Genomic DNA, 10,779 nt, shown 5'->3' with positions numbered 1-10,779 from the left:
TAGTCATAAACATAAACTAGAATAAAAAAATTGTTAATAAAATGATTTAAAACAGGGAAAATGTTCAGGTGTTTTTCTTTGTCAGTTGTCATATCTGCCATAGTTACTGCAAGATGGTACAACCACTTTGGAAATCCGTCTGGCGGTTCTTCAGAGATCTGGGCATGACATTTCTGGAGGAGCCTGCTCTAGCACCCCTGGGCATATACCCAGAGGATTCCCCAGCATGCAATAGGGACACATGCTCCACTCTCTTCATAGCAGCCTGTTTGTAATAGCCAGAAGCTGGAAAGAAGCCAGTTGTCCCTCACTGGAGGAATGGAAACAAAAAATGTGGTATATTTACACAATGTAATACTATTTAGCCATCAGAAACAATGAAGTCATGAAATTCTTAGACAAATGGATGGATCTGGAGAACATCATACTAGGTGAGGCAACACAGTCTCAAAAGATCAATCTTGGTATGCACTCACTGATAAAATGGATATTAGCCTAGAAATGTGGAATACCCAAGACATAATCCACATATTAATTGATGTCCAAGAGGAACGGACGAATGGCCCCTGGTTCTGGAAAGATTCAGTGCAGCAGTATAGGGGAATACCAGAACAGGGAAGTGGGAAGGATCAGATGGGGGAATAGGGGGAGGGAAAATGGCTAATGGGACTTTTGGGGAGTGGGGAGCCAGAAAAGGGGAAATTATTTGAAATGTAAATAAAAAATATACCAAATAAATAAAAATAAGAAAAAAAGAATTTTGCCTTTATACATGTACATCATGTGCTTGCCTTGGGCCAGAGAGGGTATTGGATACTCTGGAACTGAAGCTGTAGATGATTGTGAACGGTCATGTTCCTGGGAATGGAACCCAGGTCTTCTAAACAGCATCAAGCAATCTTAACCTCTGAAGCATTTTTCCAGCCCCATAATTTACCTTTTAGAAGTTAGATGACTAAGTCAAGGCCAAAATGTTGAAAAAGATTTTATGGGAGTTGTGACATAGTATACAAAACAATTTTGGTCAGATCTTGCCAAGGAAAAAACATCTTACTGATGTAGCAATTTTAGTGGCATTATTCATTCATTTCAGTTAAACCTGTGTCTTAAAAGTAAAATAACAAAAATATCAATATGAGGCTTCAAAGTGTTCCAAATAAAATGGAACATGGAGGTTACCTGAGGGTTTCTACTGCTGTAATGAAAGACCACATCCAAAAGCAGCTTGGGGAGGAAAGGATGTTATTTGGCTCTCATTTCCACATCACTGTCATCTTTCAAGGAGGTCAGGACAGGAACTCAAACAGAGCAGGAACCTGGAGGCAGCCAGTGATGCAGAGGCCATGAAGGAGTGCTGCTGGAGATAACACACATATCTCTCAGCAGAGGAATGATACAGAAAACGTACAATTACACAATGGCGTGCTACTCAGCTATTAAAAACAATGAATTCAAGAAATTCTTAGGCAAATGCATGGAGCAAGGAAACATCATCCTTAGTGAGGTAACCCAATCACAAAAGAACATACACAGTATGCATTCATCCAAAGGCTCTGAATACTCAAGATAAAACTCAGAATACATGAAGCACAAGAAGGAAGACCAAGTGTGGATACTTTGATCCTTATTGGAAAGTGGATCAAAATACCCACACCTCATAGCCAACCAATAGACTGAACATATGGACCCCAATGGAGCAGCTAGACACAGGACCCAAGGAATTGAATAGGTGTGCACTCCTAACATGTACCACCAGTACCCCAGAGCTCCCAGGGACTAAACCAACAACCAAAGAGTACACATGGAGGGATCCATAGCTCTAGCTACATATGTAGGAGACGATGGCCACTTCAGACATCAATGAGAGGAGAGGCTATGGGTCCTTTGAAGGCCTGAGATTCCCCAGATATAGATACTGGAATGCAAGTCAAGAAATTTGGGGAGAGGGTTTGAGCATAGGGAGGGGGACAGATAGGGGTTTTACAAAGGGGTAATGAGGAAAGGGAATACCATTTGAAATGTAAATAAGGCAAATATCTAACAAAAAAATGAAAGCCAAAAGAGGATACTGGATACCCTAGAGCTCTAAGCGTTAAGGGCAAGATTGTAGAAAATGTGTAGATTAGTCTAATTTACACAGTGAATGCCCATCCAACCAGAGTTATATGGGTAAACCCGGTCTCAAACAAATAATTAAGAATGCTGAACAGTCTCCAAATTGAGGATAGTGAATACCTTAAATTGATTCAGTAGCTAAAAGAGATTTTTGGGGTTCATCTCTTGATACTGCTATGAAGGAAGAAACATAGGCCGTCCCATTGACAATTTAGCTGTGCAATGGAGAGATGGCTTTGTGATTCAGAACATTGGCTGTTATCTGCAAAGGACCCGGGTTCCATATCCTGTACCTACATCAGATTGCTCAAAACCATCTTAAACTCCATTCCAGAGGAACCAACATCCTCTTGGCCATCTTCAAGCACCTTAATGCTTTAGTACACGTACAAACAAAACCAAGCAAATACATACATACATACATATATTCATACATGCCTTCTAATTTAGCTCTATGGCCTGGTATGTTAGGGCATGTTGTTAATGCAACATCTCTGAGTCTGAGGCCAACCAATTCTACATGGCAAGTTCCAGGCTAGTCAGCATCATAGTGAGACCCTTTCTCAAAAGCAAAACAATTAGCTAATAGCCTTTGCACATGCATGCCCTTGAGAAGTCCAAGCATGAGGATCAGGAGTTCAGGGTTCAGCCAGGCCTACATAAGACCTCCACCAATAAAAACAAGATCATGTGGGTCAAAATTATTTGCAACAATGTATGTGACACATAAACTTGTGTGCATATGCATGAGCTTACATGTAAGAGAGCCGAAAGGACACTGCAAGGGCCTGCTCTATCATTGTCTGCTTTATCCCCAAGTCAGCATCACTGTACTTGGAACTGGGACCCAGTTGTTCTGCTCATTCTGATCAACAGTAGTGGGGTTATTGCATTGTACATAAACTTTTCATGTGGGTGTTGGGAATCTGAACAAAAGTTTCTATCTTTTGCAACAAGTGCTCACACCCACTGAGCCATTATTACCCACTAGCAAATTATTGAACCTGGAGTGTTCCTTTAGTACTTAAATATAGTCAAATACAGTCCTACCCATCTATGATCTAACTTCTAGAGGATGAGGCAGGAAGATAGTAAGGACAAGACTGCCTGGGTGATGCAGTGAGACCTTCCTTTGAGACAAGAAAGTGGACCTGCACAAAGTTCAGCATTGGAGTGTTTGTATTCCCTGTACAGAGACATAAGGTTCCACCACCTGTACTAGGGCAGAGTAGGAAACAGTATTTTAGTGCTGCTTAATTTTGTCAACTTGACACAAACCTAGACATATTTGGGAAGAGGAATCTCAACAGAGGAAAAAACCCTAGCAGGTTGGCCTGTAGGTAAGTCAGTGAGGCTTTACTTATGGGTTTTAAGACATGATTTCTCTGTGTAACCTTGCCTATCCTGGAACCCTCTCTATAGACCAGGCTGAACTTGAACTCATATCTACCTGCCTCTGCCTCCCTGGGGTTAAAGTTGTGCTTCATTTCCACCCCAGTGTGGTATTTTTAACTGGAGATGAAGTCTGAGGTTCCAGCCAACTGTGGGTGGTGCTACCTCCACCTCTGAGCATGTGGTTTGGGTTGTATAAGAAGGTTGAACAAGCCATAAGGAAATAAGGAATAAGCCTGCAATCATCATTCCTTCATGGCCTCTGCTTCAGTCCCTGCTTCCAGATTCTTGTCTTGAGTTCCCAACTCCACTTCCTCTGATGACTGACTGTTACCTACCTAGAAGACAAATAAGTGCTTTTCTGCCCACATTGCTTTTGGTCATGCTGTTTTATCACAGTACTAAGAACCCTAACTAAGACATATTTGTAACCTGTATTTATAGATCATCTAAGGGACAAAAAAAGTAAACTGTCATTCCATGACTGAAGGATATTTAAGGGGAGAAATTAGGAGTAAAACGTGCATATTTCAAACATCAAAGATTTCCATTCAAACAAGGAATGCGTGTTACTTCATTTTCCTTTGCTATGAAGAAATACTTAAGCCTTGGTACTAAAATAATAATAAAAATTGCTAAATTGGCCAGGTTGTCCTTGAACTGAACTTATCCTGCCTGTGCCTTCTGAATACCTAAGGTTGTAGGTATGGGTCACCAGGCCTAGCTTCAGAACCATCAAACAACAATGCACACTGCACAGGAGGATTGGGGGACTGTGTGAGACTGACATTCTGTGTAAAATGTAGACTGGAGTGTGTGTGTGTGTGTGTGTGTGTGTGTGTGTGTGTAGTGTGTGTTGGGACCTTTGTCAAAAATCAGAGCATATCTAAAGATGATAAACTGAGTGCTCTACAGAGCACCCCTCAATTCTACACAAATATCATCTCTCCTTATGCACTGACTTCATTTCTGACAGTGCCTGCGCTGCCATGGTACTGAGTATCGGGTGTAGGCCTGGGGGATTAACAAAAAATACAGACACGGGTCATTCTGCAAGGACAATGCCAAAGTTTTACTGAGAGACCAGCAATATATATATAGTAGAGGCCAGGGAAGGAACAGGAGAAAACAATTGTAGTCATAGTTCAGGCACCTGGGAAGTCCGTACCAAGGCAGGAAGGCAGGACTCAAGTTAAGCCACGGGATGTTTTGCTCTCAAGAATCCTGTGCAAAAAGCTCAGCTGGGGTGTTGAGCCAAGTGTTCTGGTTCACAACAATTGCATTTATTGTGTTATGTATGTGTGAGCATGGATGTGCCTCTGTCCATGTGCAGAGAAGTGGGGAATGAGTTTGCTCCCCAACACATTGGTACAGGCTGGACATACTTTAGTGAATCTGTGTGTGGGGAGCTGGACATAGCAGGATCACTCTGTTTCACATACCAGTCAGCCAAGCCAATTTGGTGAGTTACATGTTCAGTTCAGAGACCTAGCCTCTCAAAAATGAGATGGAGAGCAATAGAGGGAATCACCTGATGTGGGCCCCTGGAATCCACCCATATCACTCATGTATAACAAATGTTTCCATCCAGTCCACATACTAACTCACCCAAGCAAAAGACTGATAGTACATTAATCAGTTTTATAATCACTTCATAAAAGAGAAAATAAGCAAACCACATGCAGTAACAAATTGAGGCTGGAGCCCTTCCTGAAGAAACACATAGGAATAAAAACAGACAGGACTCAGGAAGCCATCAGAGAACAGGGAGGCAGGATCCTTTGAGAGTGTTCCCTGACCCACGGGTGCTTCAGGATCTGGGCCAGGCTCAGTCTTTCTGAAGGATTGTACCTAAGAAGCTTGGAGATCTAGTCCTGGGCTCCTGTAGGCACTGATGAAGGAAACTTGAAATCCACCTAATGTACCAGGGGAAGAATAATAGAATCTAGTTATTCTCATTAGGTATTCTCCCCCCTGTTTTATAAGTCTCCTCATGGCACCCTTTTGCCTATTAGTAGATACTCTTTTGTACATGCTCCATTTCCCAAAGCCCACCCAGGATCCATAATTGCCTGGCTTCCTAGTGAATGTAGTGTGTGTGTGTGTGTGTGTGTGTGTGTGTGTGTGTGTGTTTCTATGCTTTCATCATACCTTGCAAATGCGTCTGTATGTCTCACTGTAGGTGTTGCTCTCAAACAGGGGCTTTCCCACCAGCAGCTCATAGCAGAGCACCCCAATACACCACAGATCACCTGTCTCATTGTACATTCTCCTCTCTATCATTTCCTGGGGCAAGTAGTCCAGAGTCCCGCACATTGTCTTTCTCCTAGAACAGGACACAAAAGCAAGCACTGTGCATAAGCTCAGGTGTGAAATCTTCCATATTTAGTTTCCAAGGAAATGCTAGACACAGGGAATTCTTGAAGACTCCCCTTCTGCGCATGGCTGAGGCAGGGAGAACTGTTCATATTTACCAACTGCTAATGTGGTTGAAGAATCACAGGGGCTATAGGATATGAGTCAGGAGGTAAAGCACTTGCAGGGGGAATTCCTGAGAACCTGAGTTCTATCCCCCAGAACTCACATAAAGCCAGGTGCCTGTCTATAGTCCTAGAACTCCTACAGTGAGATGGGAGGCAGAGGAGAATCATAGAAAGCCTTTAGACCAGCTAGCCAAATATGAACCAGCAAACAAAAACTCTGTCTCAAATAAGGTAGAATTTGAGGGATTGTCTTGATGCTGTCTTCTGACATGATACCCCCCAAGATACAACATGTCTCATGTGTGTCTGCACTCTCACTTGAGAATAAACACAGATTTTTCTTTTTGTTTAACAGTCAGGAAAAGCAGATAGATATAACAGAAGCTCATATCTCTTAATTTTGGCATTTGTAAAGGTTGCAACAGGAAGAGCATTCTGTGTTTGAGGCTAGAATGAACCCCCAGTCAGTCACACAATGCAGGACTGGAGAGATAACTCAGTGCTTTAGAGTACTGGCTGTTCTTCTAAAGTACCCTGGATGGATTTTCAGAATCTATTTGGCTGCTTATTACCATTGGATGCCCTCTTCTGGCTTCCGAGGGAACAGGGCATGAAAAATGGTGCAGAAGTCCCTCATGCAGGCAAAACATCCATATAAGTTAAAAAAAAAACCTAAACTAACTCAGAGGAAGTAAATATTGTAAGGGAATTGCCCATGTTTTAAAATTGCTCAGTCATGTGTAGCATATCACCTGTAGCATAACATCATAGGAGTGCTGTAAGTTTAAAGGCAGCCTGGCAGTATACAGAGACAATGAGTGAGGAAGATTTATTACATATATAATAATGGCATGTGTTTCATGAAGAACCAAGGAAAGGTAGGCTCATCAACATGGAGAAAGTCCATCTTGGGACACTTGCAAATTTTACATAGAATCTTACTGGCAAAAGCAAACACTGATAAATACTAGGAAAGAAAAGCAAAGCTCTATGTGTGTGTGTGTGTGTGTGTGTGTGTGTGTGTGTGTGTGTGTTTGTATGTCTGTGTGTGTCTGTGTCCACATACACATACTCACACAGACAAAGGAGGACATTCAGTGACTATTAAACTCTCCACTATATTCCTTTAAGGCAAGGTCTCGCGGAACATAACCCAGTCATTTCTGCTAGTCTGACTGCCCAGTTTGTAGGATATTCCCCATAGACATGGCCAGAGATTTGCAGTTTTTTTTCCATCTAGAGTCAGGTTTTCTTGCTCACAAAGGAACTGTTCTTATCTACCAAGTTCATCACCCCAACCACTTAATTCTTGCAATCTGCAAGTGCATTTTAAGGTGTATATTTGGAAAAGGTGCTTGTTAGTAACAAGACACAGTTTGTATCTGAATCTTCATTGTGAGATGAATTCACTTGGTAAATGCATCACTAGTGTGAGGGTCCCATCCCCATCCCATCCAACCTACCTGACAGAGGGGATATGCAAAAACCACCCAAAGTCTGCGATTTTCACCTCACCCCTGAGGCCCAGCAGGAGATTCTCTGGTTTGATGTCCCTGTGAATCACCTTGTTCTCATGGCAATAGTTCAAGGCATCTCACAATTCCTCTATTATCTGTATGAACCAAAGCAATCTGGTCAGGAGACTACTTTCAGTTTCCCTGTGAGGTAGAATAGACATGAATGTTATGACTGCCATGGAATCTCATTTTTTACAATAATTTCAGCCTGGGCTATCTAGGAAGATTTCCTCTATCTCAGAACAAAAAAGAGATGAAGGCTAGCAAGATGTCTTGGTGTGTAAGAGGGCTTGCTGTACAAGCCTGGTAACCTGAGTTTCATCCCTGTAAGCCACACAAAGGTGAAAGGAGTCCTCTCCAAGTTATCTCATGAAGTCTATATGTGCATATTATGGCCTGCATGCTCCCCCATTCCATATCCCACAGTACTGCTGAATATGATAATTCAAGAAGACTTAGGAAGGGTATATTGGCAGCCAAGATTAGTAACAGCCATCATTGAGTACTTCCTTGCTCCCAGAACTCCCCTCACTGTGGCTGTATGCTGTTCGTTCAACTTCTGTTTTCTCTGAAGCTCTTTATAGAGCTCACCTCCTGGAGCATATTCCAGAATTAAGTACACCCGAATGTCGTCATGGAAGTAGTTGTACAGGCTAAGGATATTTGGATGCCTGAAGGAGGAAGGAAGGGCCAAGGCAGGCAAGACAGCACTGCAGAGACATTTGTTGCCAAGCCTACCAACCCAAGTTTCATTTCTAGAATCTGTATGTGGAAGGAAAGAACTAATTCCTGCAAGTCGTCCTCCACATGTGTGCTGTGCCTCACATGTAGCCCATGTGACACAACACCCTGTAACTTAAAATAAAATAAAAAAGTGGCTGAGCAATGCAAGACTTTAATCTCATCACTCCAAAGGCAGATGCAGACAAATCTGGGAGTTCAAGAGCAGCATACCAGATCTACAGAGTGAATTCCAGGACATCCAGGGTAATACAGAGAATCCCTGTCCCCAAATAACCAAAACCAAAACTAAAATAAGCAAACAAACAAATAAGTAGGTACAAAATAAAATCGATTACCTTTGAGGCAGACTCTCACTGTGTAACCCTGACTGGTTTGGAACTCAGCGAGTGGGCCTCAAATTTAGTTGTCTACATGCTCCTGTTTCCCATGTGCTCAGGACAAAGGAATGTCTTATTAATAAAGGAGATGTTTATCACCTGAGGAGCAAAACTGGAGGCTGGCCTCCGACTTGCACCTGTGGAGACACTTGAACCTGGTGTGTTCAAACCCAGGAGACAGGTCAGGGCAGCAAAAGGGAAGCAATGCTAGACAAGGGCAGCTCTGAGTTCCACATAGACCACACTGACTGTAGGTGTGTCTGGATCTCCACTTCCCTGCGAAGTTGGTGCTCCAGTCCCTCCTTCACTATCTCAGACTTGAAGATGACTTTGAGGGCCACAATGAAATGATTTTTCTGGAGTCAAGCCAGGTATACACGGCCAAATTTCCCCTGCACTGAGGACGCCCGATTTCAAATTCATTGATGGTAAAATGCTTCCTGAACAGATGGAAGAGATGACCTCATCTCAGAGACCAGGAAGAGTTAGGGGCCCCCAACTGCTCTCCTTCCTCATTCCCTGAGCAGTGGCATTCCATAGGGAAAACAGCATTTTGAATGCTGTAGTCAATGCTCCTCTTGCCCAACTTACTCTTCACCTGAGTCCCATTTTCTTTTTTCTAGAAACCTTGGGAAAGCACTCACCTGGTTGAGGTGGTGGACTCCATTTGTCCAGTGGCTAAGGAAAGAGAGAGGAAAAATGTTCATGGTGATGTTCAGTAGCAATGCTAGTCTGTGGGAGGTAGACACTGGAGGCAGGAGTTCAAAGTCACCCTGCACTCCATAGCAACTTTCAGGCCCACTTTGTCCAAAAGAGATCCACCTTATCAGGACTGGGGAGGATGGGAGGGGTAGGAGTATAGGAAGAGGGGAAGGGGAGTCAAGAATGTTGTAGGGGAGGACATGGAACAGAAAGGGAAAAGGGAGAAGGAGAAAAAGGACTGCAATGGAGGGAGAGATGGAGTGAGAGACCAAGAAAAGAAGTCAGGGGTTGAGAGAGGAGAAGGGAGAGAAGAGTAAAAAAGAGAAGAGAGGAGAGAGAAGAAGAGAGGAGAGAGAAGAAGAGAGGAGAGAGGTTAGGAGAAAAGAGAGAGCAGGGAGAACAGAGGAGAGGGAGAGAGGGGGAATGATGGTGAGTGAGAGAGAGAAGGCTGAAGCTTTCACTGTGTGAGAGAACAAACACACACACACATGCATACCATCTGCAGACCCCAGTGGCCTCTAACTTCCCCCATCCTGCTGTGTCATTCTCTTCCGTGCGAGAATATTATATATATGCCACCACCTTGGGGTTGGTCCTGGCTTTCATACCTCTTGTGTGGGATGCCAAAGCCACAGTGATACTCTCCTCCTTGAATTCTATAAAGAGGTGAGGACAAGTTGAAGTCCTTATAGCTGCTCAGATCCTGGAAAAGGGTAGGCAGGTAAAGCTCTGACTGTGGCCTCCCCAACCAGCCAGAATATCCCACCCACCCCAGGAGAGCTTGACCCAGACACTGGTAATTCACTAGCACAGCTGCACTCAGAGGTTTCCAGATTGAGCTTTGGCAGAGACTAGTAGGTACCAGCTGATAACCACTGGTTATCATTCTGAAGTCATAGGAATGCAGACTAGGCATGCCTGAGAAGGTAGAGCTTCTCCCAGGCTGCTTGCCTGGGATGGTGGGGGTGGGGCCAGAAGGAGGACACTGGAAACCTAAAATCTCTTGCAAGGTGGAGCACTAGGTATTCTTGCAGGTACAAAGGACCATCAATCAACCTGGAATTCCCCATGGTAAGGGACAGTAAATATGTGTCTCCTCTATCAAATACGATGAAATTTATGTTGATTAGAATAAGGAATCTTTAAAAATCCTGCACATACCTTTAATCCCAGCACTCAGGAGGCAAGCAGCATCTCTGAGTTTGAGGCCAGCCTGATCTAAAAGAGCAAGTTCCAGCACAGCCAAATCTACCCAGAGAAATCCTGTCTTGAAGAACAAACTATTGGGAACTGAAAATCCAAAACAATCCAATCCATGCAGGATCTTTATTTGAATTAGGCAGGAAAACCTGACCAGTGCGGGACAGCAACACATTCATGGGAACTGACTGCTTTTAGGGACTCATAAGTAGACGACAAAAGTCTATTTTAGTCAGGCCTCTACCAAGT

The 10,779-nt window shown here is 43.4% G+C and overlaps 1 protein-coding gene and 1 pseudogene across 7 annotated transcripts in view; one reads left to right on the top strand and one right to left on the bottom strand.

The window, feature by feature from the left end:
• Nucleotides 1-10,779, top strand: part of LOC127670429 (zinc finger protein 431-like) — a 296,871-nt gene that overhangs the window by 171,955 nt on the left and 114,137 nt on the right. The window lies entirely within an intron of this gene.
• LOC127670527 (aurora kinase C-like) lies at nt 5,253-9,310 on the bottom strand (annotated as a pseudogene).

Source organism: Apodemus sylvaticus, chromosome 1 (assembly GCF_947179515.1).
Source record: "Apodemus sylvaticus chromosome 1, mApoSyl1.1, whole genome shotgun sequence".
Taxonomy (NCBI): Eukaryota; Metazoa; Chordata; class Mammalia; order Rodentia; family Muridae; genus Apodemus; species Apodemus sylvaticus.
The sequence above is the reverse complement of the archived record's forward strand: the minus strand, read 5'-3'. Positions and strand labels throughout refer to the sequence as shown.